Source organism: Oryx dammah, unplaced genomic scaffold (genome assembly GCF_014754425.2).
Source record: "Oryx dammah isolate SB20612 unplaced genomic scaffold, SCBI_Odam_1.1 HiC_scaffold_24, whole genome shotgun sequence".
Taxonomy (NCBI): domain Eukaryota; kingdom Metazoa; phylum Chordata; class Mammalia; order Artiodactyla; family Bovidae; genus Oryx; species Oryx dammah.
This window is the reverse complement of record NW_024070208.1, coordinates 8,669,426-8,696,020: the sequence shown is the minus strand read 5'-3', so window position 1 is coordinate 8,696,020 and position 26,595 is coordinate 8,669,426.

Below are 26,595 nucleotides of genomic sequence, written 5' to 3'. Positions count from 1 at the left end.
TTGTGATCAAAAATCTGGGGATTTACTTTTTTAGCAATTTAAAAATAAATACCATAGTATTATTAACTAGGCTAGGGTTACAGTTGTACATTACAGGATTTATTTATTCTACAACTGGAAATCTGTACATTTTGAGTACCTTAACTCATTGTCAAACCACTCTGGCTATATATATATGTGTATATATATATATACATATATATATATTTTACAGTATCAAAATTTATTTGTTGTTCAGATTCCACATGTAAATGAGATCATATAGTATTTGTCTTTCTGTGTCTTTCTTTTCCATTTATCATAATGTCTTTAAGAATAATCAATGTTGTCACAAGTAGCAGGATTTCTTTCTCTGTTATCCCTGAATAGTATTTTATTGCATGTATATACCACATTTTCTTTATTCCTCCATCCATCAATGGACAGTTACTTTGTTTCCTCATCTTGGCTGTTGTAAATAATGTTTCAATGAACATAAGGGGCTACTGTTTGGAGTTAGACTTTTGAACATTCTTTTATCTTGGATTGTTAGACAGTTTAACAAACTGAATAGTAAAAGAGTTTACTGAATTGAAAAACATTTATATAAGGCAATACAAATCCATTTACTTACTTAGTAAAGTATGCCATTTCTTATTCAGGTCTAAAGTTACTATCAAGATGATTTTCCATTCTTCATATTCTAATCTTTACCTAGACATAACTCTATGTCCATATTTTAATTTTCATTTCCCTTGAAATCACTATCTTCTGGAATGATGGCTATCTTTCTCTATTCCTATTAAAGATTCATACAGTCAATGCTATGTTTTTTCCAGTAGTCATGTACGGATATGAGAGTTAGACCATAAAGAAGGCTGAAAACCAAAGAACTGAAGCTTTCAAATTGTGGTGCTGGAGAAGACTGTTTAGTCCTTGGGACAGCAAGGAGATCAAACCAGTCAATCCTAAAGGAAATCAACCCTGAATATTCATTGGAAGGAGTGATGCTGAAGCTGAAGCTCCAGTATTTGTCCACCTGATGTGAAGAGCTGCTCACTGGAAAAGACCCTGATGCTGGGAAAGATTGAAGGCAAGAGGAGGAGAGGGTGGCAAAGGATGAGATGATCAGATAGCATCACCAACTCAATGGATGTGAATTTGAGCAAACTCCAGGACGTAGTGAAGGACAGAGAAGCCTGCTGTGCTGCAAACCATGGGGTTGCAAAGAGCTGGACATGACTTTGTGACTGACCAACAATACTGGAATGAAAAATGAACATAGCCAAGCTTCAAATAAAATATTTCAGAAATTATTGTTGACTCCTTTATTAAACAATTCTATTTTACTCTTTTTTCTTCCAAAATTTATCCTATTCCTAAAAAAAAGTCTACTCATCTCCTCCCTTATAAGAAACTCCAACCTGCAAAATCATGTTTAATCCCAAATTGCAGTCTTTCTTACCTTTTTTAAAAAAATTTCTCATACTGTATTTTTAACTTTTTATTTTAAATAAAAATAGTATAGACACTTGGCTAGGTGCAAAGAAATGTACCAAAAATATAACATTTTCACACCTTCCTTTCTTACACCTGATAATGCAATATGAAAATCCACAGACTTACTTTGGTTTAATCTATAGAAGCTTCCCATGTGGCTCAGTGGTAAAGAATCCACCTGCAATGAAGGAGATGGAGACAGAGGCAGGTTCAGTCCCTGGATCGAGAAGATCTTCAGAAGAGGTCATGGCAATCCACTCCTGTATTCTTGCATTAAAAAAAAAAAAAATCCATAGACAGAGGAGCCTGGCGGGGTACAGTCCATAGGGTTGCACAGAATCAGACACAATTGAAGGGACTGATTACCTAGAAACTTGCAGAGATCTTAGTAAATTACACCATTTATATATGCACTCCTTTGTGTGTGTATGTGTGTGTGTTGTTCTATGCATTTGGCTTATATCTAGCCTTGCATTATGATTACCCCAGTCAAAATACTCATACAATCACAAAACTCTTCTGTCACCTCTTCATAACTGCATTCATTTCCTGCAACTTCCCATCAAATGTTGGTATCCATTAGCTGACTTGCATCTTTATAAATATTTGTTTTACAAATATTTGTTTATATACATGGAATTCTTCCATATGTATCCTTTTGAGAGTGGCTTTTTTACACTTCAGTTCAGTCGCTCAGTCATGTCCGACTCTTTGAGACCCCATGGGCTGAAGCACGCCAGGCCTCCCTGTCCATCACCAACTCCTGGAGTTTATTTAAACTAATTTCCATTGAGTCGGTGATGCCATCCAACCATCTCATCCTCTGTCGTCCCTTTAACCTCCCACCTTCAATCTTTCCCAGCATCAGAGCCTTTTCCAATGAGTCAGCTCTTCAAATCATGTGGCCAAAGTATTGGAGTTTCAGCTTCAACATCAGTCCTTCTAATGAACACTCAGTACTGATTTCCTTTAGGATGGACTGGTTGGATCTCCTTGCAGTCCAAGGGACTCTCAAGAGTCTTCTCCAACATCACAGTTCAAAAGCATCAATTCTTCGGTGCTCAATTTTCTTTATAGTCCAACTGTCACATTTATACATGACTACTAGAAAAGCCATAGCTTTGATTAGACAAAACTTTGTTGACAAAATAATGTCTCTGCTTTTTAATATGCTGTCTAGGTTGGTCATAACTTTCCTTCCAAGGAGTAAGCATCTTTTAATTTCATGACTGCAATCACCATCTGCAGTAATTTTGGAGTCCAGGAAAATAAAGTCAGCCACTGTTTCCACTGTTTCCCTATCTATTTGCTATGAAGTGATGGGACCGGATGCCATGATCTTAGTTTTCTAAATGTTGAGTTTTTTCACTTAAATATCATCAAGTATGTTGCATTACATTTTATTCTCATATATATTCCATGGTAATATGGCAGTTTTTAAAACTATTTCTTGACAGTGCATGAATGTATGCTAAGTCACTTCAATCATCTCCAACTCTTTGCAAACCTATGGACTATAACCTGCCAGGCTCCCCTGTCCATGGGATTCTCCAAGCAAGAATACTTGTGTGGGTTGTATGACCTTCTCCAGAGGATCTTCCTGAGCCAAAGATTGAACCCAGGTTTCTAATGTCTCTTGCATTTGCAGGAGAGTTCTTTACCACTAGGGCCGCTGAGGAAGCCCCAATTACCTACAGTTCAGTTCAGTTCAATTCAGTCGCTCAGTCATGTCCGACTCTTTGTGACCCCATGAATCGCAGCACGCCAGGCCTCCCTGTCCATCACCAACTCCCGGAGTTCACTCAGACTCACGTCCACTGAGTCAGTGATGCCATCCAGTCATCTCATCTGCTGCCGTCCCCTGTTCCTCCTGCCCCCAATCCCTCCCAGCGTCAGAGTCTTTTCCAGTGAGTCAACTCTTCCCATGAGGTGGCCAAAGTACTGGAGTTTCAGCTTTAGTATCAGTCCTTCCAAAGAAATCCCAGGGCTGATCTCCATCAGAATAGACTAGTTGGATCTCCTTGCAGTCCAAGGGACTCTCAAGAGTCTTCTCCAACACCACAGTTCAAAAGCATCAATTCTTTGGCACTTAGCCTTCTTGACAGTCCAACTCTCACATCCATACATAACCACAGGAAAAACCATACCCTTGACTAGACGGACCTTTGTTGGCAAAGTAATGTCTCTGCTTTTGAATATACTATCTAGGTTGGTCATAACTTTTCTTCCAAGGAGAAAGCAACTTTTAATTTCATGGCTGCAGTCACCATCTGCAGTGATTTTGGAGCCCCCAAAAATAAAGTCTGACACCGTTTCTACTGTTTCCCTATCTATTTCCCATGAAGTGATGGGACTGGATGCCATGATCTTCGTTTTCTGAATGTTGAGCTTTAAGCCAGCTTTTTCACTCTCCTCTTTCACTTTCATCAAGAGGCTTTTAACTTTCTCTTCTCATTCTGCCCTAAGAGTGGTGTCATCTGCATATCTGAGGTTATTGATATTTCTCCCGGCAATCTTTATTCCAGCTTGTGTTTCTTCCAGTCCAGCGTTTCTCATGATGTACTCTGCATATAAATTAAACCAGTAGGGTGACAATATACAGCCTTGACGTACTCCTTTTCCTATTTGGAACCAATCTATTGTTCCATGTCCAGTTCTAACTGCTGTTTCTTGACCTGCATAGAGGTTTCTCAAGAGGCATGTCAGGTGGTCTGGTATTCCCATCTCTTTCAGAATTTTCCACAGTTTATAGTGATCCACACAGTCAAAAGCTTTGGCATAGTCAATAAAGCAGAAATAGATGTTTTTCTGGAATTTTTTTGCTTTTTTTATGATCCAGCAGATGTTGGCAGTTTGATCTCTGGTTCCTCTGCCTTTTCTAAAACCAGCTTGAACATCAGGAAGTTCATGGTTCACATATTGCTGAAGCCTGGCTTGGAGAATTTTGAGCATTACTTTACTAGGATGTGAGATGAGTGCAATTGTGCGGTAGTTTGAGCATTCTTTGGCCTCGCCTTTCTTTGGGATTGGAATGAAAACTGACCTTTTCCAGTCCTGTCACCACTGCTGAGATTTCCAAATATGCTGGCATATCAAGTGCAGCAATTTCACAGCATCATCTTTCAGGATTTGAAGTTGCTTAAATGAAATTCCATCACCTCCACTAGCTTTGTTCATAGTGATGCTTTCTAAGGCCTGCTTGACTTCACATTCCAGGATGTCTGGCTCTAGCTGAGTGATCACACCATCGTGATTATCTTGGTCATGAAGATCTTTTTTGTATAGTTCTTCTGTGTATTCTTGTCACCTCTTCTTAATATCTTCTGCTTCTGTTAGGTCCATACCATTTCTGTCCTTTATCGAGCCCATCTTTGCATGAAATGTTCCCTTGGTATCTCTAATTTTCTTGAAGAGATTTCTAGTCTTTTCCATTCTGTTGTTTTCCTCTATTTCTTTGCACATCCAAGGAGCGGTGGCTGTGTGGGGGCTGGAGGGCCTAGGGGAGCTATTCCATGTTCAAAGTCGAGAGGGGCAGTGGAGAGGAGATACCCTTCTTCCAAGGTAAGGAGCAGTGGCTGCGCTTTGCTGGAGCAGCCGTGAAGAGATACCCCATGCCCAAGGTAAGAGAAACCCAAGTAAGATGGTAGGTGTTGCAAAAGGGCAGACACGCTGAAACCATAATCACAGGAAACTAGTCAATCTAATCACACTAGGACCACAACCTTGTCTAACTCAATGAAACTAAGCCATGCCCTTTGGGGGCACCCAAGATGGGCGGGCATGGTGGAGAGGTCTGACAGAATGTGGTCCACTGGAAAAGGGAATGGCAAAGTATTCTTGCCTTAAGAACCCCATGAAAAATATGAAAAGGTAAAATGATAGGATACTGAAAGAGTAACTCCCCAGGTGATTTGGTACCCAATATGCTACTGGAGATCAGTGGAGAAATAACTCCAGAAAGAATGAAGGGATATAGCCAAAGCAAAAACAATACCCAGTAGTGGATGGGACTGGTGATAGAAGCAAGGTCCAATGTTGTAAAGTGCAATATTGCATAGGAACCTGAAATGTCAGGTCCATGAATCAAGGCAAATTGGAACTGGTCAAACAGGAGATGGCAAGAGTGAACGTGAACATTCTAGGAATCAGCAAACTAAAATGGACTGGAATGGGTGAATTTAACTCAGATGACCATTATATGTACTACTGCGGGCAGGAATCCCTTAGAAGAAATGGAGTAGCCATCATGGTCAACAAAAGAGTCCAAAATGCAGTACTCGGATGCAGTCTCATAAACGACAGAATGATCTCTGTTTGTTTCCAAGGCAAACCATTCAATATCACAGAAGTCCAAGTCTATGCTCCGACCAGTAACACTGAAGAAGCTGAAGTTGAATGGTTCTATGAAGACCTACAAGATCTTTTAGAACTAACACCCGAAAAAGATGTCCTTTTCATTATAGGGGACTGGAATGCAAAAGTAGGAAATCAAGAAACACCTGGAGTAACAGGCAAATTTGACCTTGGGATACAGAATGAAGCAGGACAAAGACCAATAGAGTTTTGCCAAGAAAAGGCACTTGTCACAGTAAACACCCTCTTCCAACAACACAAGAGAAGACTCTACACATGGACATCACCAGATGGTCAACACTGAAATCAGATTGATTATATTCTTTGCAGCCAAAGATGGAGAAGCTCTATACAGTCAACAAAAACAAGACCAGGAGCTGACTGTGGCTCTGATCATGATCTCCTTATTGCCAAATTCAGACTTAAATTGAAGAAAGTAGGGAAAACCGCTAGACCATTCAGGTATGACCTAAATCAAATCTCTTATGATTATACAGTGGAAGTGAGAAGTAGATTTAAGGGACAAGATCTGATAGATAGAGTGCCTGATGAACTATGGATGGAGGTTCATGACATTGTACAGGAGACAGGGATCAAGACCATCCCCATGGAAAAGAAATGCAAAAAAGCAAAATGGCTGTCTGAAGAGGCTTTACAAATAGCTGTGAAAAGAAGAGAAGCAAAAATCAAAGGAGAAAAGGAAAGATACAAGCATCTGAATGCAGAGTTCCAAAGAATAGTGAGAGGAGATAAGAAAGTCTTCCTCAGCCATCAGAGGGAAGACAGAATGATAACCACAATCACAGAAATCTAATCAAACATCACATGGACTACATCCTTTCTAACTCAATGAAACTATGAGTCATACCATGTTGGGCCACCCAAGATGGATGGGTCATGGTGGAGGGTTCTGACAAAATAGGGTCCACTGGAGAAGGGAATGGTAAACCACTTCAGCATTCTTGCCTTGAGAACCCCATGAACAGTATGAAAAGGTAAAAAGAAAGGACACTGAAAGATGAACTCCCCAGGTCAGTAGTTGCCCAACATACTACTGGAGAACAGTGGAGAAACAACTCCAGAAAGACTGAAGAGATGGAACCAAAGAAAAACAAAACCCAGTTGTGGATATGACTTTGATGGAAGTGAAGTCAGATACTGTAAAGAACAATACTGCATAGGAACCTGGAATATTAGGTCCATGAATCAAGTTAAATTGGAAGTGGTCAAACAGGAAATGGCAAGAGTGAACATCGACATTTTAGGAATCAGTGAACTAAAATGGGCTGGAATGGAGAAATAACTGAGAAGACCATTATATCTATCACTGTGGACAAGAATGCCTTAGAAGAAATGGAGTGGAGTGGTCCCAAAGTAAAAAAAAGAGTCCAAAATGCAGTACTTAGATGTAATCTCAAAAATGACTGAATGATCTCTGTGGTTTCCAAGGCAAACCATTCAATATCACAGTAATTCAAGTCTGTGCCCCAACCAGTAATGCTGAAGAAACTGAAATTGAACGGTTCTATGAAAACCTACAAGACTTTCTAGAACTAACACCCTAAAAAGATGTCCTTTTCATTATAGGGAACTGGAATGAAAAAGTAGGAAATCAAGAGATACCTGGATTAACAGGCAAAATTGGCTTTGGAGTACAGAATGACGCAAGGCGAAGGCTAACAGAGTTTTGTCAAGAGAACACACTGGTCATAAGAAAACACCCTCTTCCAACAACACAAGAGAAGACTCTATACATGGACATGACCAGATGGTCAATACTGAAATAATTGATTATATTCTTTGCAGCCAAAGACAAAGTTCTATACAGTCAGCAAACACAAGACTATGAGGTGACTGTGGCTCAGATCATGAACTCTTTGCTGCCAAATTCAAACTTAAATTGAAGAAAGTAGGGAAAACCACTAGACTGTCCAGGTATGACCTAAATCAAATCCCTTATGCTTATACAATGGAAGTGACACATAGATTCAAAGGACTAGATCTGATAGGCAGAGTGCCTGAAGAACTATGGATGGAGGTTCATGACATTGTACAAAAGGCAGTGATCAAGACCATCCCCAAGAAAAAGAAATGCAAAAAGGCAAAATGGTTGTCTGAGGAGGCCTTACAAATAGCTGATAAAAGAAGAGAAGCTAAAGGCAAAGGAGAAAAGGAAAGATATACCCATTTGCATGCAGAGTTCCAAAGAATAGCAAGAAAAGATAAGAAAGCCTTTTTTAGTGATCAATGCAAACAAATAGAGGAAGATAATAGAATGGAAAGACTAGAGATCTCACCAAGGAAATTAGAGACACCAAGGGAACATTTCATGCAAAGATGGGCACAATAAAGGACAGAAATAGTATAGACCTAAGAGAAGAAGAAGACATTAAGAAGAGGTGGCAAAAATGCACAGAACTGTACAAAAAGATCTTCATGACCCAGATAATCAGCACCATGTGATCACTCATCTAGAGCCAGAAATCTTGGAATGTGAAGTCAAGTGGACCTTAGGAAGTATCACTATGAATAAAGCAAGTGGAGGTGATGGAATTCCAGTTGAGCTATTTCAAATCCTCAAAGATGATGCTGTGAAGTGCTGCACTCAATATGCCAGCAAAATGGAAAACTCAACAATGGCCACAAGACTGGAAAATGTCAGTGTTCATTCCAATCTCAACGAAAGGCAATGCTAAAGAATATTCAAATTATGCACAATTGCACTCGTACCACATGCTAGCAAAGTAATGCTCAAAATTCTCCAAGTCAGGCTTCAATAATACATGAACTGTGACTTCCAGATGTTCAAGCTGGATTTAGAAAAGCTGGAGGAACTAGAGATGAAATTGCCAGCATCCGTTGGATCATCGATAAAGCAAGAAAGTTCCCCAAAAGCACCTACTTCTGCTTTATTGAATATGCCAAAGCCTTAGACTGTGTGGATCACGACCAGCTGCAGAAAAATCTTAAAGAGTTGGGAATACCAGACCACCTGGCTTGCCTCCTGAGACATCTGTATGCAAGTCAAGAAGGATCAGTTAGAACTGGACATGAAACAATAGACTGGGGCCAAATCAGAAAAGGAGTACTTTGAGGCTGTATATTGTCACCCTGCTTATTTAACTCATATTTAGAGTACATCATGTGAAGTGCAGGGATGTATGAAGCACAAGCTGGAATCAAAACTACTGGGAGAGATATCAATAACCTCAGATATGCAGGTGATATCACCCTTATGGCAGAAAGTGAAGAAGAACTAAAGACCTTCTTGATGAAGATGAAAGAGGAGAATGAAAAAAACTAACTTAAAACTCAACATTCAGAAAAATATAAGATCATGGCATCCGGTCCCATCACTTCATGACAAACAGATGGGGAAACAGTGGGAGGCTTTATTTTAGGCTTCAAAACACTGCAGTTGGAGACTGAAGCCATGAAATTAAAAGATGCTTGCCTCTTGGAAGAAAAGCTATGACCAACCTAGAGAGCATATTAAAAAGCAAAGACATTACTTTGTCACTAAACGTCTGTCTAGTAAAAGCTATGGTTTTTCCAGTAGACATGTATGGATATAAGAGTTAGACTACAAAGAAAACTGATCATGGAAGAATTGATACTTTTGAACCCTGATGTTGAAGAATCTCTTTAGAGTCCCTTGGACTGCAAGGAGATTCAACCAGTCCATCATAAAGGAAATCAATCCTGAAAGACTGATGCTGAAGCTGAAACTCCAATACTTTGGCCACCTGATGCAAAGAACTGATTCATTGGTAAAGACCCTGATGCTGGGAAAGATTGAATATGGGAGGAAAAGGGGACAACAGAGAATGAAAAGGGTGACTGGCTTCACTGACTTGATGGACTGAGTTTTTGAACTGAACTGAACTGAACTGATGACTGATTAGCTTTACTGTATGGTAGAGAATACCACAACATTGTAAAGCAGTTAACTTCCAATTAAAAAAGTAATCATAAAGTAATTTATATCCCTTCATTCCTATGTTTCTTGTATTTATCTGGTATTGATTTATTTGGAACTTATCACTACAGTTTTCACAATGTCTCCTTAGTCTTCTCACACATCCCACCTCTACTTTGTAGGTTCTCTCACCTCTTATTTTTCCTGAGATCTAAGTTGCTGATATAATTTCCTTAGCTCCCTTCTCTCCATCTTAAAATAATTTCTATTTGCTTTCACAGCCTTGTTTCTGCATTCCCCACCCCTGTGTCTAAGAGGGAATTATTCACTTTATGCCTTCTCAAGCTAAACTTTCCTACCTTGAATTTGAATACTAAGGATATCAAATATATGTAATAGATTATTTTCCCATCTAAAATTGCATACAATGTTTTAATTGTTTCAGCTTAAAATCAACTTTTAGTGCACTCCACTAAAAAAGTGCACTAAACTAAACTTTAGTGCACTCCATTAAGAAAAAGTGATTAGTTATACATTTTATTTCATTGATTCATGACACTCTACCATATTTATATATTTGATGCAATATCTATACTAAAATCTCTGAATAACTGATTAAAGCATTAACAGCAAATGATACATCTCACTGAATTATCTCTAATCTTATGTTGTACCTTCTCTTATTTCATGAACTATTCTTCTTTGTTCCAGGAATTTCATATATTTTTATTGTTTTCTTATGTGCAGTGTTCTTTCTTTGTACCTTTTAAAACTCCTTTATACTTCCTCTGAGTTGTCCACAGATCCTATATGTAATAGTTTTCCCCTAAAGTCTGTTCTCAGGTTTATTCTTTTACTCAAAAAAAGTTTTGTTTGTTCGGTTGTTTTAGTAGTTTCTATGACCTCATATTACCCTTATTTAGAGGAAATAATTTTCAAATATGACTGGTTTATCTCACCATTACAGTTGCATATTTTCATCATCCTGTTTTGCAGATCTCTCATTTAGATGACTGCCCAGTATCAATTTCTAACCCTTCCAAAATCTACTCTCATAATTCTTGCTCAATTTGTGTCCATAACTTTTCTGTTATCAGTATCTTTATTTAATTTTTGTTGTGTATAAGATTATTAAAATACTTTTCTTGTTCACTCATCTTTGCCATCTAGATCTCTCTTTAATACATTCTGATAGATTATTCATCTTTTATTTATTTTCACATTACTTATCCAAAATTCACCAAACATTTCTCCCTGCCTATAATTTAGAAATTTTCATTTTGTGATTCAAGAATATTGAGGGTGTTTTCTTTTTATTCTCCTTAACTACTTCTCCACAAGACCTGAAAGATTCAGAAGAAAATATAAAGGAAGCAAAAACTCAAAACAAACTAACTAAAAAGTAAATCAAGATTAATCTTACTGATCTCTGGAATCAGACTGTTTATATTTTCAATATCTGTTCTATCACTAACTTGAAACAAATTGTATCTCATTTTCCTCATCTGGAAAATTAGGGGAATAATTATATTTGCTACATAGAATGTTAAAGGGTTTATTGGGAAAGTGTGGGAAAAAAAGTTCTTTGCACAGTCTCTGACACACAGTAAGCAATTAGTAATATGAATCGTTCCTCATTTTAAGACCACTGTATCAATGAAAGGGTTGGAGGGGTTTTATTCTTGCATATAATCAGATATTTTCAGAAGCATTTTTGTGTACAAAGACAGCATTATTAAATTTTACTTCACTACAATTTTAAAGAACAATTGTGAACATCATGTAACATACTATAATATTTTTTATTGTTAATTGTTTTTTTTTATTCTGAGACCAACATTTACAAAATTTCGATTTTAATTTAGGTTTCTATTTAACTCTTATTCCTATAGTATAACATATATATGATGAGATTTATTTTATTTTTTAATTTATTGTTTTCACATATATTGAAGACATATGTCAGGTCATTGATATTTAAACTTTTTCTTGAATTCTTATTTTTTATCCAAATATTATCAAAGTTCAAATATTCTTTCTGTACATTATCTACCACTGAATTAATATAAACTTGAATTAATATCCAGATGATAGGTGACTCCATCACATACACTGTCATATAAAGATCTATTTGATGGACTTTCTCCCTGGATCATTATCTATTTTCCATATAATTTACACTGCATCAAAATTTTTATCAATATTTTCTGGTTGTTTGGATATTTTAAACTGAACATACTCTGAGAGTGTTTTCCTAGTTTTGCAGACTACCTTAAACTTTTTTTCATTCAACTGGAAGAACAAATGCTACTGGATTTTTTAATTGATTTATTTATTTTAACACTTTCATTCTCTCTTTGGCTCACACACACATTGTAATAATATATGTAAATCAGAACTGCAGAACTGTCTGAGGCAAACTCCTCATCAGATACTTACTTATGAGAATTAAATAAATAGAGTGTTTAACACAGAAAATGCCACATAATGAACACAATAGGACATGAATGTTATAGGAAAATAAGTTGATTATTAAAATACTGTTCAGTTGCAAGTATCTTTATTATTTTTTCATGAGCACTTGTTGAACAATCTTTTAAGAAAAAAAATTGTAATTTCTAGACTTCAAGGTAACTATTTTACTACAGAATTGTTAACAATTTAACCCCTAAAGTACTTATAGTAATCACAAATGTAGAGGGATATTACTTTGCCAACTAAGGTCCATCTAGTCAAGGCTATGGTTTTTCCTGTGGTCATGTATGGATGTGAGAGTTGGACTGTGAAGAAGGCTAGGCGCTGAAGAATTGATGCTTTTTAACTGTGGTATTGAAGAAGACTCTTGAGAGTCCCTTGAACTGCAAGGAGATCCAAGCAGTCCATTCTGAAGGAGATCAGCCCTGGGATTTCTTTGGAAGGAATGATGCTAAAGCGGAAACTCCAGGACTTTGGCCACCTCATGGGAAGAGTTGACTCACTGGAAAAGACTTTGATGCTGGGAGGGATTGGGGGCAGGAGGAGAAGGGGACAACAGAGGATGAGATGGCTGGATGGCATCACTGACTCGATGGACGTGAGTCTGAGTGAACTCTGGGAGTTGGTGATGGACAGGGAGGCCTGGTGTGCTGCAATTCATGGGGTTGCAAAGAGTCAGACACGACTGAGTGACTGAACTGAACTGAGCTAAAGATAAGCATCAATTTTTTCCTACAGCTTTTTTCATAACAAATATTGGAAACCATGTAATAATGATAGTGGAGATAAGTTAAGCCACGAACATGTTTCTATATGTTTATAGTAATCTTCATCCTGAATTATTTGGTTATATAATAAAGGTAAAAGTAAGAATAATCCAGTTTATGTGAAGCTTCATGAAATACATGAAAAGTAAAAAGGAAAGGCTTTGTATGATATTATCACTTCATGGCCATTGTCTCATATTAAAAGAGATTTCAACTGAATTTTTCAATTTAAAGTCACAAGACTATAAACTAAATAATAATAAAACATACACACCAAATTTTAAGGATTTAAGAGCCCAGGACAGTGATATACAACATAATCACTTACAAAATAATGTCTACCTATATAATTAAGTGAATAAAATCCTTTAACAACCTGAGCACATTTGCAATTTCAGATGTTAATATGTGAAACAGGCATTCATATTCCATGTTTCTTTGATATGCTGACACACACACACATTCTTTCTACTCATTGTTCATGGTAAACTATCACATTCAATTTTGTATAATTTCACATAACGTACTTTGACATGAATGTCTAGTTATAAAATAGATTTATTTATCATAAAAGAAGAATAATTGTACAGTTCACATGCTCTTTTTTTGAAATGAAGTGTAAGTAGTAACTTTTGTTTTGGTTAAATGATTGTTCTCCTTATCTTCCATTAAAATAAATTATGACATTAGAAAAATATAACAAAAGTAGTGTTGTTGCTGATATTTTTTCAACTAATAAATAATGGGAGCTACCTAAAGTATCAAACTAATGAGACTGGCTGACACCAAAGCTTAACGAAACACATGCAATGCTTACAATGCATATATAAGAAAGAATATTGTTGTTGCTGTTTAACCAGTAAGTTGTGTCCAACTCTTTTGCAAGCCGATAGACTCTAGCTCACCAGGCTTCTCTGTTCATGGGATTTCCCAAGCAAGGATACTGGAGTGGGTTGCCATTTCCTTCTCCAGGGATCTTCCTGACCTAGGGCTTGAATCCATGTCTCCTACATCGGCACATGGATTTTTTTTTTTTTTTTAACCACTGAGCCACATGGGAAGCCCTAATAAAGAATGAGGAAAATTTACATGAGCTTCTATAAGAAGTTTCCCAGCATATTTTGTAAAATGAAATCCAAAAAAACAAGCCAATTAAAAAAATTGCAATATGGTTCTCTGTGTAAAATATAAAGGAAAATAAACAAATAAAATAATGTATGTGTTTTGTGTATGACTATATAAATTTGCAAAAAGATACAGAGGGAATAAACTAAAATTAATGAAACTGATTTCCAGTGTAGTAGAAAAGAATGGAATGAAAGAGGGAAAAATAATTTTTTGAAGTATTACTTTTCTTTTCTTTCTTTTTTTTCCCCAGCATTTTTATTTATTTAGTTATTTTTATTTTACTTTACAATACTGTATTGGTTTTGCCATGCATTGACATGAATTCACCAGAGGTGTACATGAGTTCCCAAACCTGAACCCCCCTCCCACCTCTCTCCCCATATCATCTCTCTGGGTCATTCCAGTGCACCAGCCCCAAGCATCCTGTATCCTGTATCAAACTTAGACTGGCGATTCATTTCTTACATGATAGTATACATGTTTCAATGCCATTCTCCCAAATCATCCCACCCTCTTCCTCTCCCACAGAGTCCAAATGTATGTTTTATACATCTGTGTCTCTTTTGCTGTCTTGCATACAGGGTTATCATTACCATCTTTCTAAATTCCATATATATGTGTTCAGTTCAATTCAGTCACTCAGTCATGTCCGACTCTTTGTGACCCCATGAATCGCAGCACGCCAGGCCTCCCTGTCCAACACCATCTCCTGGAGATCACTCAGAATCACGTCCATCGAGTCCGTGATGCCATCCAGCCATCTCATTCTTTGTCGTCCCCCTCTCCTCCTGCCCACAATCCCTCCCAGCATCAAAGTCTTTCCCAATGAGTCAACTCTTCGCATGAGGTGGCCAAAGTACTGGAGTTTCAGCTTCAGCATCATTCCCTCCAAAGAAATCTCAGGGCCGATCTCCTTCAGAATGGACTGCTTGGATCTCCTTGCAGTCCAAGGGACTCTCAACAGTCTTCTCCAACACCACAGTTCAAAAGCATCAATTCTTCGGTGCTCAGCCTTCTTCACAGTCCAAATCTCACATCCATTCATGGTCACAGGAAAAATCATAGCCTTGACTAGACAGACATTAGTCGGCAAAGTAATGTCTCTGCTTTTGAATATACTATCTAGGTTGGTCATAACTTTTCTTCCAAGGAGTAAGCAACTTTTAATTTCATGGCTGCAGTCACCATCTGCAGTGATTTTGGAGCGCAAAAAAATAAAGTCTGACACTGTTTCCACTTTTTCTCCATCTATTTCCCATGAAGTGATGGGACCGGATGCCATGATCTTCATTTTCTGAATGTTGAGCTTTAAGCCAAATTTTTCACTCTCCTCTTTCAGTTTCATCAAGAGGCTTTTTAGCTCCTCTTCACTTTCTGCCATAAGGGTGGTGTCATCTGCATATCTGAGGTGATTGAGATTTCTCCCGACAATCTTGATTTCAGCTTGTGTTTCTTCCAGTCTAGCGTTTCTCATGATGTACTCTGCATAGAAGTTAAATAAGCAGGATGACAATATACAGCCTTGACATACTCCTTTTCCTATTTGGAACCAGTCTGTTGTTCCATGTCCAGTTCTAACTGTTGCTTCCTGACCTGCATACAGATTTCTCAAGAGGCAGGTTAGGTGGTCTGGTATTCCCATCTTTTTCAGAATTTTCCACAGTTTTTTGTGATCCACACAGTCAAAGGCTTTGGCATAGGCAATAAAGCAGAAATAGATGTTTTTCTGGAACTCTCTTGCTTTTTCCATGATCCAGTGGATGTTGGCAATTTGATCTCTGGTTCCTCTGCCTTTTCTAAAACCAGCTTGAACATCAGGAAGTTCACAGTTCACCTATTGCTGAAGCCTGACTTGGAGAATTTTGAGCATTACTTTACTAGCATGTGAGATGAGTGCAATTGTGCGGTAGTTTGAGCATTCTTTGGCATTGCCTTTCTTTGGAATTGGAATGAAAACTGACCTTTTCCAGTACTGTGGCCACTGCTGAGTTTTCCAAATTTGCTGGCATATTGAGTGCAGCACTTTCACAGCATCAACTTTCAGGATTTGAAACAGCTCAAATGGAATTCCATCTCCTCCACTTACTTTGTTCATAGTGATGCTTTCTAAGGCCCACTTGACTTCATATTCCAAGATGTCTGGTTCTAGATCAGTGATCACATCATCATGATTATCTGGGTCGTGAAGATCTTTTTTGTACAGTTCTTCCATGGATTCTTGCCACCTCTTCTCAGTATCTTCTGCTTCTGTTAAGTCCATAACATTTCTGTCCTTTATCGAGCCCATCTTTGCATGAAATGTTCCCTTAGTACCTCTAATTTTCTAGAAGAGATCTCTAGTCTTTCCCATTCTGTTGTTTTCCTCTATTTCTTTGAATTGATTGCTGAAGAAGGCTTTCTTATCTCTTCTTGCTATTCTTTGGAACTCTGCATTCAGATGCTTATATCTTTCCTTTTCTCCTTTGCTTTTCGCCTCTCTTCTTTTCACAGCTATTTGTAGTATACTGTATTGGTGTTTTTCTTTCTGACTTACTTCACTCTGTATAATCGGCTCCAGTTTCATCCACCTCATTAGAACGGATTCAAATGTATTCTTTTTACTGGCTGAGTAATACTCTATTGTGTATATGTACCACAGCTTTCTTATCCATTCATCTGCTGATGGACATCTAGGTTGCTTCCATGTCCTGGCTATTATAAACAGTGCTGCGATGAACATTGGGGTACATGTGTGTCTTTCAATTCTGGTTTCCTCAGTGTGTATGCGCAGCAGTAGCATTGTTTGGTCATAAAGCAGTTCAATTTCCAGTTTTTTAAGGAATCATCACACTGTTCTCCACAGTGGCTGTACTAGTTTGCATTCCCACCACACCCTCTCCAGCATTTATTGCTTGTAGACTTTTGGATCACAGTCATTCTGACTGGTGTGAAATGGTATCTCTTTTTGGTCTTGATTTGCATTTCTCTGATAATGAATGATGTTGAGCATCTTTTCATGTGTTTGTTAGCCATCCGTATGTCTTCTTTGGAGAAATGTCTATTTAGTTCTTTGGCCCATTTTTTGATTGGGTCATTTATTTTTCTGGAATAGAGTTGCAGGAGTTGCTTGTATATATTTGAGATTAGTTGTTTGTCAGTTGCTTCATTTGCTATTATTTTCTCCCATTCTGAAGGCTGTCTTTTCACCTTGCTTATAGTTTCCTTTGTTGCACAGAAGCTTTTAATTTTAATTAGATTCCATTTGTTTATTTTTACTTTTATTTCCAGTATTCTGGGAGGTGGATCATAGAGGATCCTGCTGTGATGTATGTCGGAGAGTGTTTTGCCTATGTTCTCCTCTAAGAGTTTTATAGTTTCTGGTCTTACATTTAGATCTTTAATCCATTTGGAGTTTATTTTTTTGTGTGGTGTTAGAAAGTGTTCTAGTTTCATTCTTTTACAAGTGGTTGACCAGTTTTCCCAGCACCACTTGTTAAAGCGATTGTCTTTTCTCCATTGTATATTCTTGCCTCCTTTTTCAAAGATAAGTTGCCCATAGGTGCATGGATTTATCTCTGGGCTTTCTATTTTGTTCCATTAATCTATATTTCTGTCTTTGTTCCAGTACCATACTGTCTTGATGTTGTGGCTTTATAGTAGAGCCTGAAGTCAGGCAGGTTGATTCCTCCAGTTCCATTCTTCTTTCTCAAGATTTCTTTGGCTATTCGAGGTTTTTTGTATTCCCATACAAATTGTGAAATTATTTGTTGTAACTCTGTGAAAAATACCGCTGGTAGCTTGATAGGGATTGCATTGAATCTGTAGATTGCTTTGGGCAGTATCCTCATTTTCACTCTATTGATTCTTCTGATCCATGAACATGGTATATTTATCCATCTATTAGTGTCCTCTTTGATTTTTTTCACCAGTGTTTTATAGTTTTCTATATATAGGTCTTTAGTTTCTTTAGGTAGATATATTCCTAAGTATTTTATTCTTTTTGTTGCAATGGTGAATGGAATTGTTTCCTTAATTTCTTTTTCTACTTTCTCATTATTAGTGTATAGAAATGCAAGGGATTTCTGTGTGTTGATTTTAGATCCTGCCACTTTACTATATTCATTGATTAGCTCTAGTAAATTTCTGGTGGAATCTTTAGGGTTTTCTATGTAGAGGATCATGTCATCTGCAAACAGTGAGAGTTTTACTTCTTCTTTTCCAATTTGGATTCCTTTTATTTCTTTTTCTGCTCCGATTGCTGTGGCCAAAACTTCCAGAACTATGTTGAATAGTAGTGGCGAAAGTGGGGCACCCTTGTCTTTTTCCTGACTTTAGGGGAAATGCTTTCAATTTTTCTCCATTGAGGATAATGTTTGCTGTGCGTTTGTCATATATAGCTTTTATTATGTTGAGGTATGTTCCTTCTATTCTTGCTTTCTGGAGAGTTTTAATCATAAATGGATGTTGAATTTTGTCAAAGTCTTTCTCTGCATCTATTGAGATAATCATATGGCTGTTATTTTTCAATTTGTTAATGTGGTGAATTACATTGATTGATTTGTGGATATTGAAGAATCCTTGCATCCCTGGGATAAAGCCCACTTAGTCATGGTGTAAGATCTTTTAAATGTGTTGTTGGATTCTGATTGCTAGAATTTTGTTGAGGATTTTTGCATCTATGTTCATCAGTGATATTGGCAGGTAATTTTCTTTTTTTGTGACATCTTTGTCAGGTTTTGGTACTAGGGTGATGGTGGCCTCATAGAATGAGTTTGGAAGTTTACCTTCCTCTGCAATTTTCTGGAAGAGTTTGAATAGGATCAGTGTTAGCTCTTCTCTAAATTTTTGGTAGAATTCAGCTGTGAAGCCATCTGGACCTGGGCTTTTTTTCCTGGAAGATTTCTGATTACAGTTTCAATTTCCGTGCTTGTGGTGGGTCTGTTATGATTTTCTATTTCTTCCTGGTTCAGTTTTGGTAAGTTTTACTTTTCTAAGAATTTGTCCATTTCTTCCACATTGTCTATTTTAATGGTATATAGTTGCTGATGGTAGTCTCTTATGATCCTTTGTATTTCTGTGTTGTCTGTTGTGATCTCTCCATTTTCATTTCTAATTCTATTGATTTGATTTTTCTCCTTTTATTTCTTGATGACTCTGGCAAATGGTTTGTCAATTTTATTTATCCTTTCAAAGAACCAGCTTTTGGCTTTGTTGATTTTTGCTATGGTCTCTTTTGTTTCTTTTGCATTTATTTCTGCCCTAATTTTCAAGATTTCTTTCCTTCTGCTAACTCTGGGGTTCTCCAATTCTTCCTCTTCTAGTTGCTTTAGGTGTAGAGTTAGGTTGTTTATTTCATTTTTTTCTTGTTTCTTGAGGTATGCCTATATTGCTATGAACTTTCCTCTTAGCACTGCTTTTATAGTGTCCCACAGGTTTTGGGTTGTTGTGTTTTAATTTTCATTTGTTTCTATGCATATTTTGATTTCTTCTGTGATTTGTTGGTTATTTAGCAGCGTGTTGTTCTGCCTCAATATGTTGGAATTTTTAACAGTTTTCCTCCTGTAATTGAGATCTAATCTTAATGCATTATGGTCAGAAAAGATGTTTGTAATGATTTCAATTTTTTTTTGAATTTATCAAGGCTAAATTTATGGCCCAGGATGTGATCTATCCTGGAGAAGGTTCTGTGAGCACTTGAGAAAAAGGTGAAATTCATTGTTTTGGGGTGAAATGTCCTATAGATATCAATTAGGTTTAACTGGTCTATTGTATCATTTAAAGTTTGTGTTTCTTTTTAATTTTCTGTTTAGTTGATCTGTCCATAAGTGTGAGTGGGGTATTAAAGTCTCCCACTATTATTGTGTTATTGTTAATTTCCCCTTTCATACTTGTTAGCATTTGTTTTACATATTGCGGTGCTCCTATGTTGGGTGCATATATATTTATAATTGTTATATCTTCTTCTTGGATTGATCCTTTGATCATTATGTAGTGGCCTTCTTTGTCTCTTTTCACAGCCTTTGTTTTAAAGTCTATTTTATCAGATATGAGTATTGCCACTTCTGCTTTCTTTTGGTCTCTATTTGTGTGGAATATCTTTTTCCAGCCCTTCACTTTCAGTCTGTATGTGTCCCCTGTTTTGAGGTGGGTCTCTTGTAGACAACATATAGAGGGGTCTTGTTTTTGTATCCATTCAGCCAGTCTTTGCCTTTTGTTTGGGGCATTCAATCCATTTACGTTTAAGGTAATTATTGATAAGTATGATCCCGTTGCTATTTACTTTACTGTTTTGGGTTCGGGTTTATACACCCTTTTTGTGCTTCCTGTCTAGAAAATATCCTTTAGGATTTGTTGGAGAGCTGGTTTGGTGGTGCTGAATTCTCTCAGCTTTTGCTTGTCTGTAAAGCTTTTGACTTCTCCTTCATATTTAAATGAAGTCCTTGCTGGGTACAGTAATCTGGGATGTAGGTTATCTTCTTTCATCACTTTAAGTATGTCTTGCCATTCCCTCCTGGCCTGAAGAGTTTCTATTGAAAGATCAGCTGTTATCATTATGGGAATCCCCTTGTGTGTTATTTGTTGTTTTTCCCTTGCTGCTTTTAATATTTGTTCTTTGCTAATTTGATTAATATGTGTCTTGCAGTGTTTCATCTTGGGTTTATCCTGTTTGGGACTCTCTGTGTTTCTTGGACTTGGGTGATTATTTCCTTCCCCATTTTAGGTAAGTTTTCAACTGTTATCTCCTCAAGTATTTTCTCATGGTCTTTCTTTTTGTCTTCTTCTTCTGGGACTCCTATAATTCGAATGTTTGAGCATTTTATATTGTCCTGGAAGTGTCTGAGATTGTCCTCATTTCTCTTAATTCATTTTTCTTTTTTCCTCTCTGATTCATTTATTTCTACCATTCTATCTTCTATTTCACTAATCCTATATTCTGCCTCCGTTATTCTCCTATTTGTTGCCTCCAGAGTGTTTTTGATATTATTTATTGCATTATTCATTATATATTGACTCTTGTTTATTTCTTCAAGGTCTTTGTTAAACCTTTCTTATATCTTCTCAATCTTTGTCTCCAGGTTATTTATCTGTGATTCCATTTTGATTTCAAGATTTTGGATCATTTTCACTATCAATATTTGGAATATTTTATCAGGTAGATTCCCTATATCTTCCTCTTTTGTTTGGTTTGGTGGGCATTTATCCTGTTCCTTTACCTGATGGGTATTCCTCTGTCTCTTCATCTTAGTTATATTGCTGCGTTTGGGGTGGCCTTTCTGTATTTTGGCAGTTTGTGGAGTTCTCTTTATTACGGAGTTTCCTCACTGTGGGTGGGCTTGTATCAGTGGCTTGTCAAGGTTTCTTGGTTAGAGAAGCTTGTGTTGGAGTTCTGGTGGATGGAGCTCGATTTCTTCTCTCTGGAGTGCAATGAAGTGTCCAGTTATGAGTTATGAGATGTCAGTGGTTTTGGAGTAACTTGAGCTGCCTGTATATTGAAGCTCAGGGCTGTGTTCCTGTGTTGCTGGAGAATTTGTGTGGTATGTCTTGCTCTGGAACTTGTTGGCCCTTGGGTGGTGCTTGGTTTCAGTGTAGGTATGGAGGCGTTTGATGAGCTCCTATTGATTAATGTTCCCTGCAGTCAGGAGTTCTCTGATGTTCTCAGGATTTGGACTTAAGTCTCCTGATTCTGGTTTTCAGTTTTATTTTTACAGTAGCCTCAAGACTTCTCCATCTATACAGCACCAATGATAAAACATCTAGGTTAAAGATGAAAAGTTTCTCCACATAGAGGGACACCCAGAGAGGTTCACAGAGTTACATGGAGAAGAGAAGAGGGAGGGGGGAATTGGGGGTGACTGGAATGAGATGAGGTGGGATCAAAAGAGGAGAGATCAAGCTAGTCAGTAATCACTTCCTTATGTGCACTCCACAGTCTGGACCACTCAGAGATGTTCACGGAGTTATAGAGAGAAGAGGAGAGAGAGGAAGGAGACAGAGGTGGCCAGGAGGATAAAAGAGGGAAATGAAAAGGAGAAAGACTGATCCAGCCAGTAACCAGTTCCCTAAGTGTTTCCACTGTCTGAAACACACAGAGATTCACAGAGTTGGGTAGAGAAGAGAAGCGGGAGGGAGGAGACAGAGGCAACTTGGTGGAGAAAAAGGAGAGTCCAAAGGAGGAGAGAGTGGTCAAGCCAGTAATCTCGCTCTCAAGTAAAAATGGGTACTGAAGAATGGGTTTTTAAAGGTACAAAATTGATAACAAATACCAAAAAGCAAAGATTAAAAATCTAGAGAAGAGGTTAGATTTTCAAAAATACAATATTAAAGAGAAGAAGAAGAAAAAAAAGTCACAAAATTATTAAAAAACAATAAGCACAAAAAAAATATATATGGCATTTGCTTTAAAAATAGGGTCTTTTTTTTTTTTTGAAAAGTAATAGTAGGTTATAAAAATAAAAGTTGAAGGAGAAATAGAGGACTTAAAAATTTTAAAATGTTAAAAAAGAAGAAAAGAAAAGAAGGAAAAAAACACAAACAACAACAAAAAAAAGGAATGATCATAAAAATAGTAAAGACATACCTGGGACTTTCTCTGGTGGTGTTGTGGGCAGTGTGGGGTCAGTTCATTTTCGGATAGTTCCTTGGTTCGGCTTATATTTCTCAAGATCTATAGGCCCCTTCCTATGTGGTCTGTACTAACTACAGGGTTTTAATCTATTGCACCTGTCACTTCCAAGGCAGTTACCTCTGTTTTAGCTTCTTCTGTTTGCTGGTCTCTTCAGTGTCTGATTTCCTCCCTGACACAAGAGAGGCGGTGGTGGATACTTTTTTTTCTTTTTTTTTTTTTAGGCTCACTTGTTCAGTCGTGCTGTGGGGAGGGAGGGATGCTGCAAACAAATAACACTGGTGTGTGCTCACAATATCTCAGCCACACTGGGCCTGCCCCCACTCACGGCGCACACCATTCAGGCTCTAGGTTGCTCTGCCGGGAACCGTCTGAGGCCTGCCCTAGGCTGCATGCACCTCCCCGGTCTAAGCTGCTCAGGCTCAGGCACTTAGGTAGTCCTCAGAGGTGCAGACTTGGTTGGGCCTGAGTTTTGTGCCCTCCCCAGGTCTGAGTAGCTCAGGTATTTGTCAAGCACGGTTGCTGTGACTTATCACCTTTCCCGTCCCTGCTGCTCAGTTTTCTGGGAGTACAACTGGCACCCCTTCTTCGGCAGATGGTGACTGCTCAGAACCCCAAGAAGTCTTAGTTAGCAAAGCAGCTTGCTTGCAGTTTGGTAGTTAATGTCTCTCTGGGGCTACGATTTCCCCCTTCCAGCCCTTCCGGCTCTAGCTGCCTTTCACTGGAGGGGGATTGTCTGCAGCCGGATAATTCTGTTCTGTCCTTTGTTCTGTGCGTGGTCTTGGCGGTGTCTTATGTCAGAGCTTTTCATGTGGTAGCTATTCCACAGTCCGGTTTGCTAGCCCAAGTTAGTTGGCTCTGGTTAAACTCGGGGCATTCCCTCCCGATTCTTAAAAAGCACTGTAGCCCACGCCTCCCTGCCCAGCCCCCACTTGCTAATGGCGGATGCAGGTGTCTGTGCTGCTTCTCTGCTGGGGGAGTTACTGTTGGGCTACTAATCTGTTGGTTTTAGTTATTTATTTATTTTTCCTCCTTGTTATGTTGCCCTCTGTGCTTCCAAGGCTCACCACAGACTCTGCAGCGAGAGTATTTCCTGGTGTTTGGAAACTTTTCTCTTTTTAAAACTCCCTTCCTGGGATGGAGCTCCCACCCTACCTCTTTTGTCTCTTTTTTCATCTTTTATATTTTTTTCCTACCTGTTTTTGAAGACAATGATCTGCTTTTCTGGGTGCCTGATGTCCTCTGCCAGCATTCAGAAGTTGTTTTGTGGAATTTACTCAGTGCTGAAATGTTCTTTTGGTGAATTTGTGAGGGAGAAAGTGGTCTCCCTGTCCTATTCCTCCACCTTCGTAGGACCACCCCCTGAAGTATTACTTTTGTTATCCTTTTGACTTTAAGGAATGTGCTACTGTCCCACATAAAATAAATTAATCAATATAGATAGGAGGGATAAAAAGCCTTACAATTTAATGTAAAGAGAAACAAATGAACCCAAACCCATTTCAAATGAATTATGTAACCATACTGAAAATGGAACAAAATCTAAGCCAAGTAACTTTTTGACACAATGCTTGAACTATACAATTTAATCTAACAAAAAAAAAAAATCGTTCTGTTTTAGTAGGATTATTTGTATGTCATATATTTTACAGTATGGATGTGTTCCAGAGAAAGAGATACAGATAGAAAGAGACTGTGAACTAGGAATGCTCTCTGCCATATCAGTGAATAAAGGATGTTTTGGCCTTCATTCCATCAGCCACTACACCCACAGTGGTGCACCCTGAGGGGACTCAGAATGAGAAAGCAAAGGATACTGGCCTTAGAAAGTTGACGTGCAAAGTGAAGGAATGATTTTAAGGACCCCAGACTCTTGTATCTTCCCATACAGAAAGGCTCTAAATTCACTAACATGATGTCTAGTTTTCTTTAATTAACAATATCCTTTTGATGTTCCAACTACTTGGTCTTTGTTGCAAAACTCCTGTAGATCTGGGCTCCTTTCTTTATCCCTTTAAAGTAGTCCTTCAGAACTGTTCTGAGAGGCTGTGTCCCTGACTTGAAGACCTCAAAAAGGCTGCCAAATAAACATACTTTTCAACATTTAGGTTGTACATTTTTTTTTTCAATCAACAAAACCAAGAATGCAATAACACAAATGTGGCAAAATACTAAACTTAGGTGAAATGAATGAGTGGATCTGGGAGTTAGTTACTTTATTATTGATAATTTTCTAAAATTTAAATTTAGTTTGGAATAAAAAGTTTTATGAGTTTAATAAAAATACCAGCAATGATGACATCGTAATTTGAGTACTTCTTTTTTCAGCCTTTTAGATCAGAGTCCTTTCCAACAAACTGAGAAATAAAGACTGGAATACCTCAAATTTGGGTAAAATATAACCTTTAATACCAATAAAGATAATATTGTCATATATGACTGCCAACTAAAAATTGGCACTTTTCATCTACTGCTACAATGACTGAGTCACAAGAACCTCCTGCAACCACTGATCTTCAACACACCTTGAAAGGAGTTCAAGGTGGAAATCAGGAATGAGGCACTCTATGTTTGAGGAAACACTGGCAGAACAGGTCTTCCGACAGATATTTTCAAGAGAAGATTTTATAAGCCCAATTCTGCCATCTCTTCAATTCTAGAAAGGCACTAATATCATTAACGGAGACTTTCTCATGACTAGCAGCAACCTTCATGAGGCTAACAACAGCTTTCTCTAAAAATATGGGCTTGACTGCATGTACCACCTTCACCAAAATTGCATATATATTGACCTTCCTGACACCTCTTTGGAGCAGTTTTTCAGAGCTATCTGAAATGCTGTCTACTGGGCTATAACCCTCATTTTGTCCCAAATAAAACTTAGCTCAGAAAATTCACATTGTGTTTTTCTTTCTTTCTTTCTTTCTTTCTTTTTTTTTTTTTTTAGTCAAAATGATTTATGTCATGAAACAAAATGGATTTTCTAATAAATCAGATTTGAATGTTGAGTTTGTGGTCAGTCAGATCTATCACTCATCATTTTTGAATTCAAAATTCTATCAAGGCAGACTTGATTTCACCTTCATAAATCAGTCCTCAATATAAACCCCCTATTCATCTAGTTTTTTGTTGAAGTCCTGGATATTAATAGGTATTTAGATTTCAAAAACGCTGAAAAGAGGAGTGTATTAATAAATTCCCAAGTTATTATGTATGCAAATTTAAAAATAATTTCCTATTTTATTCTCCATACTAAATTATGCCTAGTACATAGCTACTGAAATTTAGAAAAACAATGGAAACACATAGATGAAATAAAATCATTCCAAATATCTGAGTGTTTTTTTTTTTCCATCAATAACTTCTCAAGAAAAAATAAAGTTAAAAAAAATGTACAATATTTGGACATAAAATCTGAAACCAGTTTCTGCAAAGCAAATATCAAGATCTATTTTTCCCAATTTGTTTTTGTGCTATATCCAGTGGAGGGGTACTAAATGCCTGGGTGGGGGTAGTTTGTTAGTTTGTTCAGGGTATAAGGGATTTTATTCAATCAGTAAGATACTTTGCTTCACTTTTTATGAGTAAAAGGAGTTTTAAAAGCATAGACAATTATCACAGCACTGGACTGAACACCTTCAACATGTAGAAAACAATCCACAGACATTTGAAGAAAAATTATATTCCTAGAACCCAGAGTTTGGTGTTGCCTAAGATGTCAGTGGTGTGTAAGTGGGTAGGGCATAAATTGTGAAAATATTCTTGGCTTTAGTCTTGTCAGGATACTACTGAGTATATGCCAGTGGCTCAGAATTGATAACCTGTACACTAAAGTCCCCTAAAGCTTTGGAAAAATCTCTCTCAGCAAGATG